Source organism: Caretta caretta, chromosome 7, assembly GCF_965140235.1.
Source record: "Caretta caretta isolate rCarCar2 chromosome 7, rCarCar1.hap1, whole genome shotgun sequence".
Taxonomy (NCBI): domain Eukaryota; kingdom Metazoa; phylum Chordata; order Testudines; family Cheloniidae; genus Caretta; species Caretta caretta.
Genome location: NC_134212.1, coordinates 48,960,446 through 48,985,962, shown reverse-complemented (window position 1 = coordinate 48,985,962; position 25,517 = coordinate 48,960,446). Strand labels below are relative to the sequence as shown.

Here is a 25,517-nt window from a genome sequence, read left to right as displayed (position 1 = left end):
AAGTGCAGCTTGTCACTTAAGAATCTGAAACCTGCTTGTACCATCTCTCAGGGTGAGAAACATAATTCACATCCTATCTTTCTAGTATGTTAATCTTAGTTTGTGTTTTGTTTATTCACTAGGTAATCTGCTTTGATCTGTTTGCTATCACTTATAATCACCTAAAATCTATCTTTTGTAGTTAATAAACTTATTTTATGCTTTAATCTAAACCAATAAATTTGCAGTGAAGTCCCTGGGAATCTTAGCTCTGGGGGCTGCTGCATATTCCCCTCCACATTGAGGGTGAGGTGAACTCTAAGAGATGATATAATTTTGGGTTTATGCTCCGGGGCGGGAGTGGGGGTGTGCCTGGGGAGCTGGGAGTTATCTTGGCTGTAGCCTTTCTATTGTTGCTTCATGCAGGGGCTGGTCAGAGACCCAGCATGTAACTGCAGCTGGGTGTGTCCCTACCTGTGTGAATGCTGGTGGAAGTGTAGGACCGGGAGCGGCTCTGCAGCTTGTCATAACAGCACAGTGTGAGAGGGAGCCCAGGCTGGTGGGTCAGAGGGCTCAGTGGTACCCCAGTTCCAAGTGACACCCTGAGGGAAACCCTTCACACCTCCCACAGGAGCTTCTTAGGTGAGAAGAGAGAGGGAACTCTCAGCATTCAGGCTGTAGTAATTAGAGCCCCGCTATGGCCCGGTTCATGCAGAAAGCCTCCTTGTGGCATGCTGGAGCAGCAGGGTTCCCTGGCACTCAGTGCACACAGACAGCTCGAGCCTTTGCCTGGAAGAGACCACAGCTCCCCATGGAGAAGCCTAGTGCTGCCCAGCTCCCTGGCGCTGGGGCCAACCCCACAGGGGAAGCTGCTCAGAGGCTGGGCCCAGGGCACTCCAGGCCTTCGTGAGTGGCTCTGCTCTGCTCTGGTTAGAGTCCAGTGTTAGCAGAGCCCTTGATAAATAGCACTGGGACCACGGCTCAGCTGGCCGACACTGGTACCTTAGGCCTCTTCTGCTCCTGGGGCCACAATCCACCGGGCAGCCTGCCTGGCATCTGTACATCCTAATGCCTCCCCCTGCTGGTTTTCTCTTGTCTTCCAAGACTTGAATCTGTTTGTCAGCTGCTCGGGTCACTCCCTCTGCCCTCGCCCACATGCTCGGGTGCAATCCAGTCCGGGCAGAGGGACCAGCTGAGGCCTGGCCCCCACCTTTCTCCTCAAACTAGGGCTTCAGTGGGGTCTAGCTGGGGCATGAACTTTGCCCTCGTCCCACTGCTCCAGGGCAAATTGCAGCCCCTGTCCCCAACACGCTTTCTCCAGCAAAGTGTCCCCCTCTTCCCACCGACATCCCGCCCCCTGCTGGCCCATAGGACAGAGCTCCCCCTCACCCCTTGGCACCCACGGGCCCTCAGGCATGGTGGGAGGCGAGATACCCGTGCCCCCTGCAGGAGGGAGAAGGTAAATGCTGCTTTGCCGGTGGAATCTGGTCTCTAGCTTGGCAGCACATGCAGGCTGCAGAGCCAGGATGGCGCAGCAGCTGCCGTGCGGGAATCAGAGCCAGCCCTGTCAACGCCAGTCAAGCCCAACTCCCCTATAAATCATGCAGAGCTCCCTTCCCCCCGGGGCCCTTGATCACTATTTCATTACAGTAGCATTACAGGCCCCCATCAGCATCCAGCTGCCCCCGCGCCATGATGCTGCACCATGGATGCTGCACCATGCTCCGAAGGCTGAGAGACCAGAGGGGCTATAACCACATGCATAGATGGGCACTGATGCCAGTACATGGCCCAACATCACACAGGGAGCCTGTGGCAGAGCTGGGGCCAGAACCTAGGTCTGCAGAGTCCCTGTCCAGAGCTATGAGCACATGGGGTTCCTGGCACCTTTCCTCCAGGGGCTGTCAGCAGTCCCCCATTAACTTCTCCAGCTAATCTAGACTGAACGCCCGGGGCTGGAATCCTGGCTTGAGTAGGTTGCAATACATCCTCAGAGCAGAAACGAAGACCCAGGAACGCCCCCATCTCAGCCCTTCCCCAGCCGCTGTGCCTGAGTTGGTCTCCCGTCAGTGAGGACACAGAGTCGGACATGACTGCCACATGCGCTGGGTCTGACGGTCTCACGCGTTCCCTGCCACTGGATCATCCTGCCCACATGTGGGTTGTTCTGTGTGGTTGAGTGGCCTGGAGCCAGCCCCGAGCCAGTCACTGCCACTCTGGGCCAGGCTCTCTGCCCTCCACTAGGCCGATGGGGCTGGGAAGATTCTGCTGCTCCCGGCCCTTGGTGACGGATCCGGAGGGGACGGAGAGGCGGACCTTTGGTCTCAAAACTAGGCATGTAAGAAGCACGGTGACCCACAGCTGGGTTGGGGAATGGTTTCTCCAATTGCAAACAGCTGTTCGGTGCAGACAAAATTCATCCCCCTTATCCACTGTGGGTGGAACTCCCCCCTCCTCTACCTTGGGCGTGTTACTCTCTCAGCACCGCAGTATCTCTTAGCACCCTGTCTGCCTCGCATCCCTGGGAGCCAGGCAGTGCTCTGCGCCCCCTTGCCCAGACAGGGAGCTGAGCCTGTGTGTTTCTTGCCCAAGGTGTAATGGAGTCGGTGGCAGAACCAGCTCACCTCATTCCCTGATCAGCCGCCACCCTTCCTCTGGGCGACAGCCACCCACCTGGCCAGCACCCTGGGACCTCCAGAGCGCAAAGGAGGAGCTGCTACAGCGTGAGCTGTGACAGCTCCATCTCCTCTGGGGGCTGGGCACGGAGGGGGACGCGGACCACAGGCGCCACTTGAACTAACAGGCCCGTCCCCAGAAGGGTGCACCGCGCTTCCCCCAAGCGCCCACTACCCATGCCTCCCCATCCAGTGGAGCTGTTCCACTGAATCGTGCAGCAGGGAGGGGCTTTTACCGCTACTGTGCACTCAGCACTGTGCAAGACACACACCAAGATATAGTCCCTGCCCCAAGCAGCTTCCACAGCTACGGGCCCCAAGCCCTGATGCAGAGAACGCTGCCGAGCTTTGCCTGACCAAAGGGCTCAGCCCATTCACCTCCACTGGAGTGTGCAACGTCCAGTCTCATAGTGAGCCAGTAGCAGAGCTGGGAGAGAACCCAGGAGTCCTGGCTCCCAGCCCCCCCCCCCACCACCACCACCACTAACTCCCCTCCCAGAGCTGGGGAGAGAACCCAGGAGTCCTGGCTCCCAGCCCCCTCCCCCCCCCACCACTAACTCCCCTCCCAGAGCTGGGGAGAGAACCCAGGAGTCCTGGCTCCTAGCCCCTATCACCCTGCCATGGCACTGGATGTCTCTGTCAGCTTCCCCACCAGGGGATTAATAGCCAACCCATTCACAGCCACTGAGTTTCGTTAGGGGCCAGCATCCCAACCTTTCCCCTGCTTGGCCAAGGACTGTCCCCCCGCCTGGGGAAGGGCTGGATGCACAGCCTCACTCCCCATGTCCTGAGCTGCCCTTGGAGAGGAAATCTAATCCTAGCGAGGGGGAGCCGCAAAAGAGCTCACAGCTGCTCTGGATAATCAGCGAGGGCGCGCTGATGAGCAGGGACATGCACTCATGGCTGCAGCCACTGAACAAGAGACGAGGCCAGCCCAGCGCACGGGGTTCGTACGTAGTGCAGTGAGCTGCAAAACACCTGCGTGGGCAAACCCACCAAGGCTTTGCTCCCAGCGTCGCGGAAAGCCTGAAAGCGGAACAGGCGTGTTGGGGGTGGATTCAAACCCTCAGTGCCCAGCCAGGCCATGGTGCTCCCGTGCATCCCCACACCCGTTCCAGCCGACGAGCCCGGTCTCCCAGCCACTGGGTCTCCCAGCCACTGGAGCTCCCTTGGCACCTTGCCACACTGGCCTATTTAGAAGCAGGGCAGAGCCCCCCCATTCCATGGCACGTGTCACACTCCAGCCAGACACTGCCATGGGTGCAGGTCCTAACCCTACCCACCCCAGCAATGGGATTCACTGGAGCTGGCATCCAGAACCAGCCCTGGGCCATGCCCCAATCTCCCAGGGAAGAAGAGCCCTCCGAGATCCTCCCAGCTCTGCAGGGATACAAGAGAGGGGCTGCCACAGGCTAGGAGAGGGTTAACCTGCTGTGACGCGTCCGTGCCTGAGCCCACTCAGGCAGGGATCCGACAGGAACGCTCCCTCCAGCCCATGCCCAGGATCGCAGTACCAGCAAGGTAGGCTGTGGGCGGGGTTCTTCTGTATTTCTCTGCAGGACCTGCCCTGGACCACTGGTAAAGGCAGGAGAAGCCATGACCCCATGTTATAGATAGGGAAACTGAGGCACAGCAGGGAAGAGGAGGAGAGGAGGGATAGCTCAGTGGTTTGAGCATTGGCCTGCTAAACCCAGGGTTGTGAGTTCAATTCTTGAGGGGGCCATTTAGGGATCTGGGGCAAAAATTGGGGATTGGTCCTGCTTTGAGCAGGCGTTTGGACTAGATGACCTGAGGTACCTTCCAACCCTGATAATCTATGATTCTATGCAACTGGTCTACGATCACATGGTGAGTCAGTGGCAGAGTGGGAAATTGAACCCTGGCAGCGTGAGCCCCAGATCCCCTTGCTCTAAGCGCCAGCCCCCGCTAACCTAGCGTCACTCCTCCCCGTGGCACTAAACCCACCCAACAGGGCAGGAAGCTGTGTTAGTCGATGACGCAGCCTGGCTCTGAGGGGGACTCGGACGTGCGAGGACGAGGGAAGGAGGGCCTGGGAGAACATGGACTGATGGCAACTGCCTTCTTAGGAGAACAGCAAAGACAGCCATGGCGTTCCAGCACCTGGGACAGCTGGGGCCACCCCAGCACCTCCTCCCCATGCCCAGGGGACTCTGGGGGGCTATGTGGTGCCTACCCCTGAAGCCACCTCCCAGTAACCTCAGCCGGGGTGACACGAACCCATGGGATACTTGCAAAGCAGGAGCCACCAGCTGTCAGATGCTGTCCTGGGAAACCTCTCGCAGGCGGGAGCTGCCCCCAAGACCCAGACACATGCTCCAACAACACTAGCTCCTTCCCCTGAACGTGATTGAGCAGGAGGAAGGAGCCTGCATCAGCTGCCAATATCACAGGCAGCCTTGACCAGCCAGGGCCAGGCCAGGCGGGTAGGTAACCTGCTGCAGAGTGGGTAGGGATGGAGCCTGCTGCAGGGGATGCAAATGGCCAGCAGGGAGCTCACTTGCTGCCTCGGGGAGAGGGGTGAGATCTGACCTAGCTTGGGCCTGCACTTAGAGGGAGTTTTGCCATTGCTAGCAGTGGGTGCTCAACTCCTGAGCCACAAGCGACTCCCGTAGGTGCCTGTGTGACAGCTGCTGGCCAGCGTAGTGGAGTTCGGACTGGGGCCCTCTGGATCCTGCACTAGAGAAGCCATGCTCCGGAGCTGGGGCTGGTGCAGACCCCGCTTCTGCAGACCGGGGTGTGTAACATGCCCGGGACATATGGATTTAGGCGCCTAACCCTTTAACTCAGATGATTGGTCTCAGGCAAGTGGCCCAGCTTAGCACTGACGCTGCCAGCTCTTTGTGATGTGTCTGTACAGAGCCTGGCCCAGTGGGGGCCTGGGCCATGTCTGGGGCTACAATAATAAAAGGCTAGGCCAGCAGGGGCTGAGCCTGAGACCCACCACTCGGATCAGGCTCTTTGCTGGGTTCAAGGTTAGATGCAAACTGGCCCGTCGGGGTTTGGAGAAATGAGCCCACTGTGGACGCCAGCAGGACTGGACCAGGGCACCACCCCTCAGGGGTTTCACGGGACTGGATCCGCCCCAGCCATTGGGGTCTCCAGGCCATTTTCCCTCGGACAGGCTGTACATTGGAGGAAGCTAGGAGAGACATCAGCCCCTGGATGTGATCTCAGCCAGTCCTGTCCATTCCTGGGGGAGGCCTGGATTTTAATCGAACCAGCTGAACACACACTAACGGCCCACTGCCACTGTCTAGGCTAGACTTGGTAGCATGTGTTAGCTAACACCCTACCTTAGATCTAACATAGGCCAGGCCCAAGTTTGGAGCCAAGCCCAGAACGGAACCTGTCCTAACCACTAGGTCAGCCTTCTGCCTTGGATGGCTGATCCTAGACATGTGGGTTCTCCCCTTGCCCTACTGGGTGAATGCCCCCTGCTGTGCCTCTGTTTCCCCTCCCACCCTTTGCCTAGCTAGCCTACGTTGGGTGGGGCTAGGGTGTGTGTGTGTGTGTGTGTGTGTATACACACAGCACCTGCACAGTGGGGCGTGGGCCTCATTCCAGTATCCCAGAGGCGACCGGAATGCAGGTGACAGATGCAGACATGCGGCCCTTTCAGGGAAGTGATAACAAACGAGGGGAGATGGGGGTTAGAACACTGTTTGGTTTAGGCATTACCCCTGGAACCGGGGCCCGACTGACATTCCCCTGGTGGAATGTGAAGGGGACCTGAGGGTGAACACGAAGGACCCGACTGTTAGCAAATCTCTGTGTCAGCAGCACTGCGCGGCAGGGGGCGCATGAGTGGCAGCCAAACCTCACATGCCCCCAGCATGCCAGGGCCAGCCTAGGTGAGCGGGCGTCGGGTCCCCAGCTCCCCACCATGCTGGCTATTACTCAGCCTGGAGAATGGTTTACTGAGAAAACAAACTTTGTGGGACCCCAGCGCTTCACTCCCGACAAATCCACCAAAGAAAGGCCCTGGTGTAGCATGTTTATTTGATACAGCCGCAGCCAGTGGGTGTAGATACAGCTGAAACCCCAGCAGCTCTGAACTCCCAGCTCTGGGCCCCAAATCGCTGCCTTCAGCCAGGCTGGCTAGCAGCTGCTGCGGCAGCTCTGGGATGGAGCAGGGAAAGGGAAGGGCAGAGCTGATCAAAGGTGTCCCCACCCGCCCCAGGCTCTGTACCAGAGCAGGCCGGGGGGCAGAGTCACAGGGCAATTGGTTGTGGTCAGGCGGTTAAAGCAGGGGATAGAGCAGCTTGATTCCTGGTCTAGAAAATCCCAGCTGTCACAGGGGAGTGGGATCTAGTGACTGGCATAAGAGACTGGGAGTCTGGGTGCTAGTCCCAGCTACGGGAGGCAAGCTGTGTCTGGTGGTTAGAAGCAAGCCTTGGGGGCCCGGATTCCTGGGTTCCTTTCTTGGTCTGGGATGGGAGCAGGCTTGGCTCTGGCACCTCGCAGGGACTCCTCTCACCTCTGAGATGGGGCTGCCCACCCCGAGTGTGAAGGTGAATGTGTGGTCACACATGAGCACCAGGAGGCCCCGAGAGACTCAGATGAAGGGTGGCATGGGAAGAGCCGAGTAAAGTAGTTAGACACCCCCTGCCCCGGCCATGGCCCTTTAATTGTCTCCAGCTGGAAACAAGGGGTCCTTGTTTGGGGCTGAGCATGTGAACGCATGGCCTGTGCACTAGCCCTAGCTCCGGCTTGCTCCGGCACAGGGTCCCCTTACAGGACCTGTGGTTGTGGTAGCCCCTGGCCCAGCAGGACAACAGACACCTGTCTCTGTAGTGTGGCCAGCCCGACCCTCTTCTGAGCGATGAGAGGGGAGGTGACCCTGGCTGCAAAGCAGATCTGATAGCCCCTTACCCAAAGGGGGCTGCTCCCCTGGCTGTGAAACACACACACACCCTGGAGCCAGAGGCCTGAGTCCCGGCTGATCAGACTCAGCCATCTGGCCCTGAGCCGGAGCTCTCTGAAGTCAGTGGAACTGACTGCTCACCACCCCTATGCCCCGGTCCTGGGTTGGCCTCCCCTGATGCAGCCATTCTCAACCGTGGGATGCAAGTGTGAGATGCTGCCATGTTGATCTGCTGGCATGCAGTGTGACGCGAGTGCTGCGCCGCACCCCCAGAGCAGCGTGGGAGTCTCTCACACCCACGTCGGCCCAAGGGGGAAGGCAACGGGGGACCAGCCCCACTGCGCTGTTCCCCACACCTGGGGAAGGATTTTAGACCAAACAAGGCCCTCTCCGATCAGTGTGGGATCCCCCAGCCCTTCCCTGAAGAGCAGGCACTTGCCTTGGCGCCTGGAGCCAAAATCACCCCTTCTTCCTCAGCTGTTGGCTGCTGCTTTACCCCAGAGCTGGCTGCATATCGGGGGGGTCAGCTGGAAAATGTGAATGATCATCGAACGGACCTGGCTTGGTCACTGGGGATGGGAGACCCCAGCTCCAGCAATCCAAGCACACTTAGCACTGCTCCCGCCTGGCTCCACCCAGCCTCTCCTGTACTAGGCACCCCCTTCCCCTGGCTGGCTAAAAGTGGGGATGGGGCAAGCTCTCCCTGGTGCCCCTCTATAATCAAGGCTAATGGGCATGGCTATGCAAATCACTGGCTGGGTGAAGGGTGGAGTTAGAAGTGGACACAGTGATGAAAAGTGCTTGGTTGGCAGTTGGAGCATGTGGGCAGAAGGGGAATGCAATGTGCCACCCCTGCCTCCCCCTAGCCATCTGATGGCTCCTTGAGCAACCAGGCTCTATAAATACCCTGCTCAGGGCAAGGCAAATCCAGGCACGTCCCACCTGCTCCCCACAGACAGCCTGGGCCACAGCACCTACACTGAGCCAGCTCCGACAGTCAAATTACATCCAGCCTGCTGCACTCAGTGACCCCCTCTGAGCCTGCCCAGAGTCCTGACAGCCACACCTCAATACCCCGATTGCAGAGAGCCCACCAAGTGACATGCAGCAAGGACACACATGCTGCTGCTGGTGGTGAAATCGAATGCCAAAGACTCTCTCTGTCTCCCGGTGCAATGTGCAAGAACCTGGTGTTCTCAAATAGTGTGCTGACCGGGAACCTCCTGTCTCAGTCCAGAGCAATGACACCTGATCTATGCTGCAACAGTTCCCAGAGCTAGGAGACATGTAACTCCCATGCCCAATTAAAAATTAAAGCGGAAAAAAGGTGTGTTTTTTTTAAATGCGTGCAACCCAGCGATCATTGGCAACAGCTGGCCCACCCAGCTCACACAGCATAAGGCACTTTCCAAGATTTTGCCCAAAGGCAGGGCACTATGTTCCAATGCAGCAAACCCGGCTTAGCACCGGCTCCTTTCTGATGCTTCACACATTTTTATAGATCACAAGGAGTTAAGAATGAAAAAAACCCAAACAAGACCCACACCAGAACTCCAGCTCTTGTCACCTGCAAACTTTGCTGTAGCTTCAGGTTTGGCCCACATGCATTGGCTTGTATAGTTCACAACATTGAAAGAGAGCTAGGATCTGTATGTTAAGATGAGCACATCGTGAATTATACTATTATATAGTCCTGCAGCTGTCTTTTTGCAAGTGAGGAAAGCAATGTGAGTGTTTATAATATCTTGGGGCTGTTGACCCTGGCAATAAAACCATCAGGGCAGTTTAAAAGAGTTTTAGGAGAAAGCCAGGGAGAGACTACAGAAGAGGTAAAAATAAAGAATGGGGGGCGAGGGGGAGGGGGAAGTGGAAGATAAAGACAGCTTCCCTGGACCTACAATTCGCCCTCCACATAGTGCACAAATATCAGTGTTCGGCACACACGCTATTCCTAACCCCCTTGCACATACGTCAAAAGCTCTAACCCCATCCCACGCAGGTATTACCGAGAGTAGAAAGAGTAGCAGTATTTAGACCAGGACAGGTTAGATTAGAACAGCCGGAATAGATCAGGAGAGATGAGCCTGGCTTGGCTGGAAGAGTTCTCACTGTTTCAGGGTGGTTTGGAAATTGAAGAGTTTTGCACATTTAAAAAAAATTATAAAGCAGGTTTATAGGAAGCAATTTCAAGAGAAAAGAAAAAGAAAAACACAGCCAGTGTGAGAAAACAGAAGACAAGTTTGCTGGCACTTACCTGCTTCTTCCCTCTACGCCCCCCAAACACTGGCTGCTCTGTTCTGCGCTGGGGAAAGCGGGCGCAACTTGCCGATTTCCTCTGCTGGGAGATTGCTCTGCGCGCTCAGAGCTACTGTGCAGATTACAGGACCGTGTTACCCAGTAATCCCAGTGGAGGCAGGATTAAAGCAGCCCAGACCCGCCCCCATCGCAGCTTCCAATCTGTGTGGCTTCTGGGCCAGCGTCACAGCCGACCCTTTTTTCTCCAGGGCTTGAAGGGATGTGTACACACACACACACACACGCACACAGCAGGATTAGAGAGGGACAGCAAGAGGGATAGCAAGGGTAGAGCTCTGCTCATCACCACCAGCCCAGCTCTTCTGATTTCACTCCTGAGTCCCGCTGGCTTTTTCCCCAAGCGACGAATGAAGCTGCCTCTTTCTCCCCTGCTTTACAGAATGACTTGCCATGGGCTTTCCTGCCACACACTAAGATCAGACATTTCCCTTCCCTAAGAACCTCTCCCTCGGCCTGGCTATATGGGGGTAGTTCAGCCATTTTTAAAATCCAGATGATTGTAGGATCCCCTCTGCAGATTTTAATCCCAAATAGGCACGTACCCAAAACCCCAGGAATAACCTCTGGATTAAATGCTCCAGATCTATTTTGGTTCTTTTAATCTAAGCCCTGAAGCTCTAACTATAGCGGGCACCAAATTCACTTGCTTGGCTCCTTGATGGCAGCAAACAAGCCTATCTCGAGAAATGCATAGTGCTATTGGACAAAAGGGCTAATTCTATAAATCCTGGTTAAATCAATGGGGCTATTTGTGTGAGCAAGGATGTGCAGAAATAGGTTTTTAGACTGTAAAATCATCTGGGCATTGACTTTCCCTTAATTCCTCTCCAGTGCTGCCCTGGGTGTCAGTAGTTAAATTAATCTAGCCAGGGATCGCTATTAACAAGTCAACATTTCCAGCAGCTGCTGTACATTCCCACAGACCCTCCACCTGCCCAGGGCTCATGTCCGCACCCCCTGGACCTCCCACCCAGGGAGATGGAGGGTCGGCAGTTCCCCACAGCTGACGCTCTTACCATGGCCCAGCTGTGCCTCTTTGGCCCCCAAGGCCTCACCCCCAGGCCAGGACGGAAGCCGGAGCTGGGCCATGGTAAGATCTGCGCAGGCAGCTGTGTGGAGCTGCAGACCCTCTACCTGCCCTGGGCAGGGAACCCTGGGGCAGGGAAATGGGCCAGGCACTACTCTCACCTCCCCCACATGCTGGGCAGGTGGAGGATCCCAGGATCCCCAGCCCAGCTCCAGCTTCTGGCTTGGCTAGGCAGCGGGGTCTTGGGGGAAAAAGGAGGGGCAGGGGTGGAGCCATGGAGGGGTGGGGGCAGGCCCCCACTTTTAGGAAGAATCTGTTGCACCTGACCTGTAGTACATGTTGACTTTTAGATGGCAACCACTGCATGTGCACATTATATGCAACAGGGATAGTCAATTATTTTTTGTCAATGTCCAAATTTCTTGGTCAAGGTCTAGTCAAGGTACAGACTCCAGGGAAACATTTTTCACACTGCACGTGCCCCTGTTCAAAAACATACAATGCTGTGTAATACACCCAGGGCCTACTGCTTATAGTTTTGGTACATTAAATGAAAACTAAAATCAAAACACCGTATAACCTAAAATAACCTCCAAGAAAGGTATAATACATTACATCTGAGACTTAGAGAAAGTACATGGATAAAATGTCAAATAGATGCAAATATTGGCATTAAAACACTTTTAGACAACTGGTTTACGTTTTGAATTTGTTTTGGGTTTACAAAGAGCATTATCTTTGGTTTTGTCAAATAAAATTATCATAGGCATGTAATACCCCGATTGCCCATCACCTTCCTCCCCTCCCCAAACCTCTCGATTGCCCCCCTCCACATCTTAGGGTTACCGTATTTCAAGAGAACACTGCCAGGAGGGCAGAGAGAACTGGAGAGGGTATTTGCGGGGTGCTGGAGGGGAGTGTGTGTACTGGCTGGGATATTTGTGGGTGCTGGCGGTGGTACCTGTGGTCTCATTCTCAAGGTGGGGTCAGTGTTGGACTCCCTGTGATGGTGTCAGGGCAGCTGGCATAGGCCTGGAATGCAGTGCCAGCCCATCAGTCAGCGCCTCCCTGCAGGCCTCACCCCCACCCCAGGGCAGGGAGCCGGGGTCTGGCCCTGTCACCCCTCCCTGTTGAGCTCTGAGGCCCCATAGCAGGGCAGGCAGCCTAGCCAAGAGGTGCATGGCAGCTTTGCTTACTGGTAGGCCAGGCAGCTCAGCTCCCCCAAGCTTCCAATTGCCTCCCACCCAGCTCCCTGCCCGCAGAGGCTCCCGCCACCCCACTCACTGAGCCTGGATGCCAGAGCCTGCTCGTTCGCCCACATGGCCCACTTGTCCCATCCTTGTACTCATAGAATCACAGAATATCAAGGTTGGAAGGGACCTCAGGAGGTCATCTAGTCCAACCCCCTGCTCGAAGCAGGACCGATCCCCGACTAAATCATCCCAGCCAGGGCTTTGTCAAGCCTGACCTTAAAAATCTCAAAGGAAGAAGAGTCCACCACCTCCTTAGGTAACCCATTCCAGTGCTTCACCACTCTCCTAGTGAAAAAGTTTTTCCTAATATCCAACCTAAACCTCCCCCACTGTAACTTGAGACCATTAGTCCTTGTTCTGTCATCTGCTACCACTGAGAACAGTCTAGAGCCATCCTCTTTGGAACCCCCTTTCAGGTAGTTGAAAGCAGCTATCAAATCCCCCCTCATTCTTCTCTTCTGCAGATTAAAGAATCCCAGTTCCCTCAGCCTCTCCTCATAAGTCATGCGCTCCAGCCACATAATAATTTTTGTTGCCCTTCGCTGGATTCTTTCCAATTTTTCCACATCCTTCTTGTAGTGTGGGGCCCAAAACTGGACACAGTACTTCAGATGAGGCCTCACCAATGCCGAATAGAAGGGAACGATCACGTCCCTCGATCTGCTGCCAATGCCCCTACGTATACAGCCCAAAATGCCGTTAGCCTTCTTAGCAGCAAGGGCACACTGTTGACTCATATCCAGCTTCTTGTCCACTGTAACCCCTAGATCCTTTTCTGCAGAACTGCTGCCGAGCCACTCGGTCCCTAGTCTGTAGCGGTGCATCGGATTCTTCCATCCTAAGTGCAGGACTCTGCACTTGTCCTTGTCGAACCTCATCAGATTTCTTTTGGCCCAATCCTCTAATCTGTCTAGGGCCCTCTGTATCCTATCCCTACCCTCCAGTTTATCTATCTCTCCTCCCAGTTTAGTGTCATCTGCAAACTTGCTGAGGGTGTAATCCACAATATCCTCCAGATCATTAATGAAGATATTGAACAAAACCATACCCATGACCGACCCTTGGGGCACTCCACTTGATACCAGCTGCCAACTAGACAATGAGCCATTGATCACTACCCTTTGAGCCCGACGATCTGGCCAGCTTTCTATCCACCTTATAGTCCATTCATCCAGCCCACACTTCTTTAACTTGCTGGCAAGAATACTGTGGAAGACCATATCAAAAGCTTTGCTAAAGTCAAGGGATAACACATCCACTGTTTTCCCCACATCCACAGAGCCATAGAAGGCAGTAGAAGGCAATTAGGTTAGTCAGGAATGCCTTGCCCTTGGTGAATCCATGCTGACTGTTCCTGATCACGTTCCTCTCCTCTAAGTGCTTCAAAATTGATTCCTTGAGCACCTGCTCCATGATTGTCCAGGGACTGAGGTGAGGCTGACTAGCCTGTAGTTCCCTGGATCCTCCTCCTTCTCTTTTTTAAAGATGGGCACTACATTAGCCTTTTTCCATTCATCCAGGACCTCCCCCGATTGCCATGAGTTTTCAAAGATAATGGCCAATGGCTCTGCAATCACATCCACCAACTCCTTTAGCACCCTCGGATGCAGCGCAACCGGCCCCATGGACTTGTGCCCATCCAGTTTTTCTAAATAGTCCCAAACCACTTCTTTCTCCACAGAGGGCTGGTCACCTCCTCCCCATGCTGTGCTGCCCATTGCAGTAGTCTGGGAGCTGACCTTGTTCGTGAAGACAGAGGCAATAAAAGCATTGAGTACATTAGCTTTTTCCACATCCTCTTTCACCAGGTTGCCTCCCCCATTCAGTAAGAGCCCACACTTCCCTTGACTTTCTTCTTGTTGCTAACGTACCTTGAGAAACCCTTCTTGTTACTTTTAACATCCCTTGCTAGCTGTAACTCCAAGTGTGATTTGGCCTTCCTGATTTCACTCCTGCATGCCCAAGCAATATTTTTATACTTCTCCCTCGTCATTTGTCCAATCTTCCGCTTCTTGTAAGCTTCTTTTTTGTGTTTAAGATCAGCAAGGATTTTACTGCTGCTGGCCAGTGGAGGACAGAGCTGAAGGAGCTGCAAGGTGCACAAGCAGCCACCTGGGGACACACTGTGCCCCACAGCTCAGCCCAGCCGCCCACCCCCTGCGGCAGGGGGCCCTGCGTTGGGGAGCTGGCACAGCTTCACCCATTTGACCTTTGCGGTGCATTCAAAAGGTCTGGGGGGTCTGGATTAGGCCTGTGGTCTGCCTATTGACTACCCCACTATACAACACAGCTGCAGTAGCAGGACGTTAAGGTTGCAGAGTCAAGCACCCCAAAGTTAGGAAATGCCAGAATGAAGATGGCCCATCCAGCTTTAATTCACGCCCTCCCCCTGTGTGTGCATTATGACACAGTGTTTATTTACATGATCACATGGCATTATTTTCCAGAGAACCTCTATCTCACTCAGTGCATAGGAAGAACCTAGGAGTATAGTGAAGGCATCTGTTTTCTGTAGGACCCCTGCCTCATTGGTTGCAGAAGCTGGAAGGGGTGCACAGAATGATTAATTATAGGCAGAGCCTGTAGCGAAGCGAACGCTCACTGGCACGGCACCTCCTACTGGTCATCTCGGGAATTAGCTCTCCAGCATATGGAGCGCCTCCTCCTGGCTGGTGTCTCGCCTACCTCAGTCCCCGTGTCCCTCCCAGACCCCGGTGCCCCTTTACCTCGGGGTTCTGCCCCCACCGGTAACCCACAGTCTGGGTCTTCCCACCCAGGGGAACCCCCAACCCTCTATCCCCACCTTGCTGCAGTGGCTACTGCCAGTCATCATCTAGCCCCCGCTCACTCGGGCAGCTTGCAGTCTGTAAACCACTCACCACCGGCAAGGAGGTAGGACCTGCTGCCTTTGCCTATCCCTGGGCTGCCCCTCTGCAGCCCCACTACCTTTTGCCCTTAAACAAAGCCTGCAGCCTGGGGGTTTACCAGGCTGGAGCTCCCCAGTTCCCTTTGCCCTTCCCCAGCACTGCTCCACTTCGGGTACCCTGCTGCCAGGCAGTGAGCCCTTCCCCCTCCTCCAGCTCCTAATCTCCAGCCCTCTTCTCAGGGCCAGCTGGGCCCTGATTGAGCTGGCCACAGCTGTGGCTGCTTCCCCAGTCAGCCTAGCTTTTCCCAGCCGCAGCCCTCTCCAGGGCTACTTTTAACCCCTGTTCTGCCGGAGTGGGGCGGCCGCCCCCTGACACAGCCACTAACAGCAAAGCGCCCTGTAGTTAAGGTTGCTTGACACTTTTCATTACAAGATCCTGTTTTCAGTTGCTTATAGATTTGCCAGAATGATGTATTTGAGCTGAAATGTTCCATGCCGGGTCTCTTTTTCTGGCTGAAAAAATATAGAGGTTCTTTATGTTTCAGCAAAAATGGCCCAGCCATTTCTGAGAATGCCATGGGGGAAAATGAAGTTGTTTTGCCAACAGATTTTCCCCCCAACTCGTCGAAGAGATGTAGCATCCCCAAGCTTTGGGGCAGGAATTCCACATTTGGCAGCAGGATGGTCTTGGTGTCAAAGAGGTCTTGGTGAAATTCACCCAGATTTGCCCATAAGTGTCTGAAAATCACTATTTGCCCACTCAGTGGAGGCTGGTTGCTAAAACTATATGACTCTTTCATCCACGCTGAGCATGCCATCTAATTCTCCCACAGCTCTAGTTCAAAACAGGCTATAGCAATAGCAGTTGGACAAGGGGAATGAGAGGGGGGCTGGGGGACAAAAGGCCACCATGAGGTCTCATCCCATCTCTTCAGCTGACTGGTGTTAAGGGCTGTGAAGCACACAGCTTGTCACTGAGTAAGGCCTCACACCTCTCCTGTAGGAGGAAGGCATGTGTCAGCCCCTCCATTTTACAAATTAGGTTGCACAAGGCCACATCTGGTAGACCAGGAACTAGGAGCCAGGGGCCATGCTCTATGCTGCGCCTCTTAAGACAGAGAGGCAAACGGTGGTTTATAACATCCTTCTGCCTTCCAGATTCTGGGTTGCTCTGGGACCCAGTGCCAAATCTGTGTGCTTAGTTGTGCTGTCTATAGTCACGCACTGCCCTCCAGACCCAGGAAAAGAACCCAGGAATCCTACCATCATCATTCTACCACTGTCCAGCAGACACTTGGGTGAACCATCAGCAAAATGTGTGTTGCAGTCTTCTCTGGTGACTGATAAATATAAAAGATAACAGCCTACTACTGCAATCAGTTACTCCTATAGCTCAAGCAATAGAGGTCTGGATATAAAGATCATAGGATCAGATCCTGCCAATAACCCACCTTGCAGGGGCAGCCTAATGCCGCATGTTACAAAGCCTCAGTAGGAACTGAAGCTAGAACCTCTGGATCTAAGAGCATGAATTTCTACCACCTCAGGCCAGAATTGTTCCATTTCCTAACAGTGCAACCTTAATGTCATTATTTGGCATGTGCTACCCACACCATGCAAGATGTTGCATAGATCATACACTCCTCAGCCTTGCCTGTACTCTGCCCACCTCCCCTGCATTTATTCTAACATTCCAAGACCTTGATCAGCCCCAAGGAGCTGGGGGGTGGGGAGGGTTGTTGGTTTGTTTTTTTAATCACCCTGTTAGAGAGACGTTTCCTTCCTTCCCAGATATGATAGTTTTACCCAGAATTGCACCAGCCCTGGGCTGGCAACTGATTTCATGTCTGAAATCTTTGGCTTCTAACATTTGATTCTAGTCCTGGGATTTTGGGCTTTAAATTTGGGATGTTCTTATGTTCTTCTGCCTGTCAGAGTTGGCAGCAACAAGGGCCGGGTTCAGTATCTACGGGTTCCATTCCAATAACACAATGCTAAACCAGCTCGAGCCCCCACCCAGTGACCTGGGACAAATATATACCACCCCCGCTGGACGTCTCCAAGAGGCAATACTTCCCCTCTCACAAGCACATAGTCTGAGTGAAGCAAAAAAGCCTTTTTATAACAGAGAGAAACAATGTGGCATTATGTTGGGGAAACACCACCAACAGGATTCATAACACAACCCATGAGCAAAACCCACCCCAAGCAAATTGGGTCGTGTCCTTTCCCTTTGGTTCTTGAGTCCAGCAACCCAAAAGTCACCCAAAGTCCCAAAAGTCCAACGACCCAAAAGTCTCTGTCCTTGGTCAGGGCAGCCACAGAGTTCGAAAGTTTATCTGCAGAGTTTTACCTCCCAACCTGGGTGGAGATGGGGGGGTGGGGGGTTACATGGTCCAAAGCTGATGGCCCCACCTCTCCAATGGGCTCCACTCTGCCAGCCACCCCATGAGCTGCTCTAGGCATCCGACAAACTGCTCTGCTCCACCAACCGCTCTGCTCACCATCCCGCAAACTACAATGCTCTGCAGCCACTCCGCTCGCCGTCCCGCAAACTGCCCCACCATATAGCTTCAGGCTCCCCCACTACTTAACACAACACTCAGTGATTTCAGCTCTTTTGCGATTTCAGCTTGTAGTAGGGGAGCCTTAGTGCTGGTGCCCCATTAGCCCAAAGTGAATTCAGCTCAGCAGCCTGTAACTAGACTCCTAATGGAATCAAAATTAGCTCTGATATTCCACAGTGGAGAGAGGGGGAAGTACAATTAGCATGTAAGGCCCTCACCAGGAAGCCCATGCCACCAAGTATTAATACCTATCCCCAACCTCTCTCAATTCACAGAGTTTTGGAACCCATGTCCCTTTCCTAGCGACTGCTACTTAGTTGATGGCGAGTCCCTCCATCATAACAAAAGGCCAAGTACAGTTCCACTGTCCTTGATTCCCATAATCAGGGTAATAACAATTTATTCTTCCTGCCCCAATAACAGAGACACTGGGGATCCCACAGCAGCCAGAGTGACCATTTGGGCAGCTATGGCCTCATTCTAGGTGGGGTGGGTGTGCCTATGCAAATGAGATCGGCCCCTGAAGTTCTTTTCCACAACTTGCCACACCTCACCACCAGATGTCAAGGGTGGATCTCATCCTGACTCTGCTTACACTTATGTATTAGAGATGCTATTTCTAGACCTTTTAAAGATGTATTTGTTTTTATTTTCCTCCTCCCTCTGCTGGGCCCACTTGCCTCTCACGAGTGCCCTCTATTGAATGCATCCGATGAAGTGAGCTGTAGCTCACAAAAGCTTATGCTCAAATAAATTTGTAAGTCTCTAAAGTGCCACAAGTGCTCCTTTTCTTTTTGCGAATACAGACTAACACGGCTGCTACGCTGAAACCTCTATTGGATATGTGCATGTGTAAGCGGGGGAATAGTCCCGCTATTGTGGGGAACCTTCCTGGCTTCTGTACTACCCCAGTGAAGTGGGCTAGCGAAAGGATCTGAGTCCTCGCTCCCACTTCCTTTACCCAGTGTCCTCCCTGCCCTTGAGGACTGCCCTTGCACTCTCCTGTCTGGCAGAGTCCTCGTAACCCCAACAAGGCTGGGCCCAGGATTCCTGGGGGGCTCGACCCCCAACCCTGCTGTGGTCACCTAGGACAGGGGCTAGAGTGTCCCCACTCCAGGGTACTCTCTCTGCACTGGGCACTTCTCTGACCCATTGACCATTACATACAAGTTAAAGCAAATGCAAGTTGTTTAATCAACAATTAATTTTAAAAAGAATAAGGGGAAATGGGAAAGGTTAAAGGAAACACATCACCCCGCTCTGTGGCAGGGAACATCACAAACAGTGATGTCAGGGATATTCTCTGGAATGTCAGGGCCATTCACAGTCTGTTCCTTGTAAGTCCCAGGCCTTCGTCTCAGGCCCTGGCTGTGCTGCAGGGATGCTGTGGGTTGGACACTTGCTCTGGTGGTGGCCACACGCTCTCAGGCTCTAATGGTGGGACCCTTCTTCCCAGTGTCACCCCCGCCCTGTCGGGGTTACGATCCAAGCCTGGCCTGCAGAGTCTCTTGGCTGAGGCGTCTCCCGGTGCTGGGCCCGCTGCCCAGGGTCCCCCTTGCTCTCCCCAGCTGCTCACCGCACCCAGCTCCAGACTGCTCCAGCCCCAGCTCCACCACTCGGTCTCTGCACTGCTGCTGCTGCTCTGCCTCCAGCTCCCTGGGCTGCTTCTCTGGCCCCTCTGCCTCTGGTTGCTGCAGCTCTGCTCCCAGGACAGGTCTGCTCTGCAGGCTGCTTCTGTGACTCTGCTCCCAGCACTGACCTGCTTCCTGGGCTGCTTTTCTGGCCCCTCTGGCTCTGGCTGCTGCAGCTCTCCTCCCAGGGCAAGTCTGCTCTCTCTGGGCTGTGCCTCTGGCTTTGGGGCTGCAGCTCTGCTCCCAGGACAGGGTCTGCTCTCTCTGGGCTGCTTTTCTGGTCCCTCTGGATCTGGCATGGCTCTGCTCCCCAGCTCAGCTCTGGCCCCTGCTTTCTCCTTAGCTCGGCCCCACTCTATCTGACTCAGGCAATTCCAGCTCACACGGAGGACAGGACCTCCTTGGCCTCCTGACTCCCTGATTAGCTTGCTCTCCCTGTCATTCAGGCTGACCTGGAGCATTGACCTCTCCCTATTGTTCCTGGGGGCTGTAAGACTCAGGGTCCTGATTCCCCATCGACCCTTCCTCTTTGAGTACTGGGAGCTAGCAACTAAAACACCCCCGCTGAATGTTAATAAGGGGGCAACAGTCCCCTTACACACGCACCTGATCTTTTTCAGTTTAGCGTTGCTCTCAGTGCCACCCGTCGGCTACCAGCCTCGTCAAGTGGATCTTTGCAACTCAGCCCGCTGGCCAAGTCACATACAGTCTGTATGTGAATAAACAAGTACCTTCACTTGGTCTCTTCCTGCAGCCCTTCCTAGGCTTAGTCCTCAGCCCCTTCTCTGCTAGCTCTCAAAGGGTCCCTGCTCTGGAACGGAGCAGTGCCCCTAGGGCTTCCTGACTGGAGACTCTTCACCTCCTGGCAAGCCTTAGCTGACCCCAGCTCTCCAGCTGAGTCACTCTTTATAGTTCAGTTCACTCCCTTTCCGGTGGGGTATCCAACAAATGCTGACCCTCTTCTGGGTCTTCAGCCCCTTCCCAGAGCTACTTCCTTGCTCAGGGCTTAAGCCACTTCCCTAGTGTCTAGTGGGGGGGACCCAGGCCCACCCACTGCTCTGGGTCCCAACCCAGGGATCCTACAAATAGCAGCCACCTGCTGCATCCCTTTTTACTCTGTTGCTGAGCTCAACTGAGCCGGCCTGTTCCTAATACACCCAAATAGTAAGATGTTAAATATTCAGTAAGTTGCTGTCACATGAGCTGCCCTTGTGCCCCACAATAGCACTTCTCCTGTTCCTGCTGGCCTTGTTTTGCTGCTTTTTGGCAGAAGAGCCACACTGACTGTTAATTCCTAACAGCAGCACGTGGAGGTAACTCCTGAACTGCTGATACCCTGAAGGACTAAAGGCCAGGCCTGCCTGAGCTTTTGGAAGTTCAGGGCAGGTTACAAAGGCAGATCTGAGCCACCCCATAGGCGCCATTTGTGGGAAGTTCCAGTTTGAAAGAGATAAGACTCCAGTCCAGGGTTTTGAACCCCTCTGATGCCACAATTCCAAGCACAGCCCGGACCCGGGTTGCACAAATCAACAGTGCATGAGTCAGGAGAATACAGCAATCCATGTATTCTGACATAGGGAAGGGGTTAAAAAAAGAGAGAGGCCTGAAAACAGCCACCCAATCAGCAAATCCTCCCAGCAAACACACTGAAGCATGGGACATTTAATAAGACAGCAGTCGCATCCAGTGCTGTGCTACAAGCCATGGCCATGCACAGTCAGCACAGCCATGCATGTCTATGTGTCACTGCGAGCCCGAGTCACACAAGTAAATCCTTTTGAGTGGCAGCTGCCAAAACACGAAGAGACAGAGGAGCGATCAGCTAGCTAGCTTGGCTAGGAGGGAGTCTCTGGGGGGCAGTCCAGGCGCTAAGGAGCAGCAGTCTTGACAACATCCTGCAACACTGCCCCCTTCATGGAAGTTGCATAAATACTCCCTGATCACTGTTCCCTCTAAGCTGTGCGCGGGTGCATGTGCACACAGATCCTAAACCCCGCGCACACAGCAAAACACCGCACGCACAACAATTTGCACAGAAGAAATTTTTTGCGCACATGACCTGTCAAAAATTAGAGGGAACATTGTCCCTGATTGTTAATTAATTAGCATTAGCTTCTCCCTAAAGTAACTCTGCACCTCAGCTGGTTCTGAGAGTAACCCCAGGGCAGTGAGTTACAGATATATCAACCCCCTGCAATATATTTGAGGGGCTTTGTATTAATGTATCACATCCACCTAGAGCTGGTTAACATTTTTAGTTGGAAACTTTTTTTAAAAACCCTTCATCTTTTGCAAAATACTCTGTTTGCAAAACTGTCCTTTTGGGGTCAAAATGAAAAATTCAAAATTTAATTTTGAAATTGATTTTTTCCCTTTTCTTCTTTCCCTTTTTGCTCTTTTGACACAGAACACAATAGAAGATGTCAAGGGTTTTGTTTTATGCTTTCCCCCTTTGCCACTCTCCCTTTCCAAAACTTCCTCAACTTTGGAAGAGTTATAGGACAGCCAACGTGAAACAGACTCAAAGGTGAGGCAGTTTTGGGAAATGAGATTGGAAAAAGGAAAAGACACCTTTTTGTCATGCATTCTGGTGCACTCTGGTAAAAAAGAGGGAAAGTAGGAAAGAAGTGAAAAGTTGCAATCTCAAAAATACAAATCTGACATTTCCCAAAATTGGAATTTTTGAAAAATATATTTCACAAAAAGTTGTCCCATTTGACAATGGAAACCTCAAAAAATTTTCACTAGATTGTTTTCCCACGATTTACCTAGCCCCATTCCCTGCCCTTTGCTGCAGAGCAAAATGGGAAGAGGAGCCTGCTCCATGTGCTGAGAGAAGCTACTGCCCCTTAGTGCATGCATCAGCACTCACTGACTGCCCTTCCTCAGGAGGTGGGAAATTGGAGAGGGGCAGTTAGTCAGCAGAGGATTTCCCCAGTTTGACAGGTTCTTCCCTGCAGAGAGGTGCACAGTGCGTGCATAGGCACCTGCAGTTCTACATCTTCCCACCAAGACAGAAACATCTGGAAGCAGATCAATGACACTGACACATGGAGGTTGATCAGTACCCACAGCGGGAGTTTCCCATTGATATCTGACTTCAGGGACAGGGTAAGATCTGGTTCCAGTTCCCATCTCCCTGCAGGGTCTGTGTATTTCACAGCACCGAGAAGTTAAAAGGGGTGCAGATTCAGGGTCTGCATATTAAGTAGAGCATGTGGCAGATATAAATACATATAAATATAGCTGCAGTGGTCTTTTTCATAATGAGGAAAGAAAGTAGAGTGTTTCTGGTATCACAGGACCGTCGCCCCTTCCAGTAAATCTCGGAGGGGAGTTGGAAGAAACATTAATCTTTTAGAGAAGTTAAAAAATGGGGGGGGGGGGAATTAAGTGGAAGGTAAGAAAAAATCTGCCCTTGGAAATGCAATTTGTCCTGCACATGGTCCAGAACAATTTCCTGCATGTATTCTATTTTCTTTCACACACACACATACACACTCATGCTCACGCTTGCACGGGGCAGGCACACAATCTTTAAGCCCAGCCAAGAGCGGGCAGGTGCCATGGTTTATTCTGAACTGCCATCAGGACACGACCTTTGCAGAGAGCGAGAGCTGGTTTTATGACTCATGTGATTCTAGTTGGTTCGTTTCTGACCTTTCAAAATTGCTAGTTTCATTGTGGGGCGAGTGGAGTGTTTTGTTTCCATTTCCACCACTTTTTAAACATTCTTGGATTTAAAGCAAAAAATGCAAGGACTTTTTGAAAGGAAAACTCGTTTCTAACTGAAATGCAAACATTTCAATTTATTCAGATTTCCCCCGCTAAATAAACAATTTGACCCAGAGCTGCAAGTGGTTTTGGCGTCACCAAATAGGTTTCAGGCAAAACATTTTGCCCAGCTCTAGTTGCACCTACCATGAATAGTCAGGGGCCCAAACGTGGCTGAACTGAACAGCTGTTTGCAACTGGAACAGGTCCCCCTGAGTCCTGGCGGCATCAGGCCAGCTGTGCTTCTTACACACCTGCTATTAGGACAGAGCCCCTTCACCCCCCAGCAATCAATCACTGAGGGCTGGGAGCAGTGTGGTATTTCTAGCCGTCCAGCATGAGTAGAGGGCAGAGCCTGAAGCAGCAGTGAGTGGCTGGCGGTCAGCTCCACGCCATGCAACAGAGCTCAATGCAAACACCGCAGGACCATCCCAGCTGCAGGAAGCACGTTGGAGCATCAACCCCAGCATGTGACAGCACATTTGACTCTGTGGACACTCACTCTGGAATCTAAACCAACCGAGGCCCCTGGGGATGGTGGCATTCCTGGGTCTTTGCTTCTGCTGTGAAAACCATTAAGGCTGGCCAGGATCCCTGCCCCGGAGCATTCAATCTAGAGTAGATGGAGAAGCTAATGAGGAACTGCTGACAGCCCATGGAGGAAAGGCAGGGAGTCACTCCAGGAATGCCAGGAACACCCTGTTCCTCAGGTCTCTGGACAGGGACTCAGGAGATCTGAGTTCTGTCCTCAGTTCTTCCACAGGTTGCCTGGGTGACCTTGGGCCAGTCCCCAAATCTACGGGGGCTCAGTCCCTATCTGTGGTGAGGTAATTTCTATGGGCTCAAAAGCTAATGATTTTCTGACTCTCCTCAGAGAAACTCCTGAGGTAGGAGCTTGCTGATTCTGTCCTGATCTTGCACTGGTTTACACCACAAGACTTTCATTGCAGTGACTCCTGATACAGACCGGAGCAAACTCAGAATCAATGTGTTTGTTGGGTCCAAGCAGGCAAATTCACAGCATATATGACCATGATTTTTATGGTGTGTCTTGCAATATTTGGTATTTTTCTCAAAGCTCCAGCTCCTGGAGTCCTGGGATTAGGTCACAATCTCAGTTGGTGTTTTTATAAACTTCTGGCCCTCATGGCTGTGGAAATGAGCTAGAGTACGTGACGCCTAAAGGGGGGGGGGATTGGAAAGGACCCAAAATGGATTAAATGAGGGGGGAGGATTGATAGCTGCTTTTAACTACCTGAAAGGGGGTTCCAAAGAGGATGAATCTAGACTGTTCTCAGTGGTAGCAAACAAGGACAAGGACTAATGGTCTCAAGTTGCAGTGGGGGAGGTTTAGGTTGGATATTAGGAAAAACTTTTTCACTAGGAGGGTGGTGAAGCATTGGAATGGGTTACCTAGGGAGGTGGTGGACTCTCCTTCCTTTGAGATTTTTAAGGTCAGGCTTGACAAAGCCCTGGCTGGGGTGATTTAGTTGGGGATTGGTCCTGCTGAGGTCCCTTTCAACCCTGATATTCTATGATTCTATGATATCTTTAAATCTCCTGGTGTTTAAGCCAATCTCAGAGATTGTGGTAGCAGTGACTCCCCCCAGTCCAGAGAACAACCTTACAGAGCAAAGGCAATGATCAGTCTTTATAATACTGCCCAGTTGGACTTTGCCTGAACCAGAGCTTGGGCCAGCTGTCCCCAGAGCAACAGGAAGACTTCCATTGACTACACCAGAGGTAGGAGCAAGGCTTGGGCTCACCGCTGGGTTACAGGCAAGATCCAGGATTAGGGGCTTTGTGGGGGACATCTGAGCCCTAGCTATGGACAGAACCAGCCAGTGAGGATAATCTCTTGCATTTCTCTAGTACCTGCCTGGCATGGCACATGCCAAAGAGCCATAGCTCCTGGAGACCAGGATTGCCGACCCAGCATTGAAATGCAGCCACCTCTGGGCAGTGAACAGTCAGCTAGTTTGCAGTGATCAGCAAAGGGAAGGAGAAGCCTGGACCCAGTTGAAGCTGCAGGGGAGTGTAGGAGGCAGTCAGGAATGGGCTGGAGCAAGACTTGGTGAACACAGCTTTGGGGAAGGGACCCTTGAACGGGCAAGTTTTAGCATCCTAGTGCTAAAACTTGACAAGCTAGCCTTGGTTCAAGGTGGAATCCCTTACCCCATGTTCCCAGGAACATTCTCAGGCCAGGATCTGCTCCCAAAGTCCAAAACCTGTTTCTTTTGTCGTCTTAGGTAAAAGAGGGAGAGGGAGAGACACCTTGGGGTGTTTTGCCCCTCACTTTTGTAGTCCAGTCACCCTTTGCAATGAAGTTTCCTGAGGGTTAGCCCTAGACAAAGTTCATTGCAGCATGGAGGACAGAGACAAGGCATCTCTAGGTGAAAGAGATTCCATGCTGTTTCCTAAACTGCAGCTCTGTTTGTTCCTGCCTCACTTCCCTCCCAAAGAATGGCCACTTGATGACACCCAAGAAACAGATTTACTCTCCCCTCCCCCCACACTTGTCTGGTAAACATACTTCAGTCAGGA

At 52.9% G+C, this 25,517-nt stretch overlaps 1 protein-coding gene across 1 annotated transcript in view; it reads right to left on the bottom strand.

Annotated features, from left to right (window-relative positions):
• SLC38A3 (solute carrier family 38 member 3) overlaps window positions 1-9,935 on the bottom strand; it is a 70,614-nt gene extending 60,679 nt beyond the window's left edge. The window contains exon 1 of the mRNA XM_048856213.2: window positions 9,794-9,935. The gene's annotated coding sequence lies outside the window, so the exon portion shown is untranslated. The remainder of the gene's footprint in view (window positions 1-9,793) is intronic.
• Window positions 9,936-25,517: the final 15,582 nt, after the last annotated feature.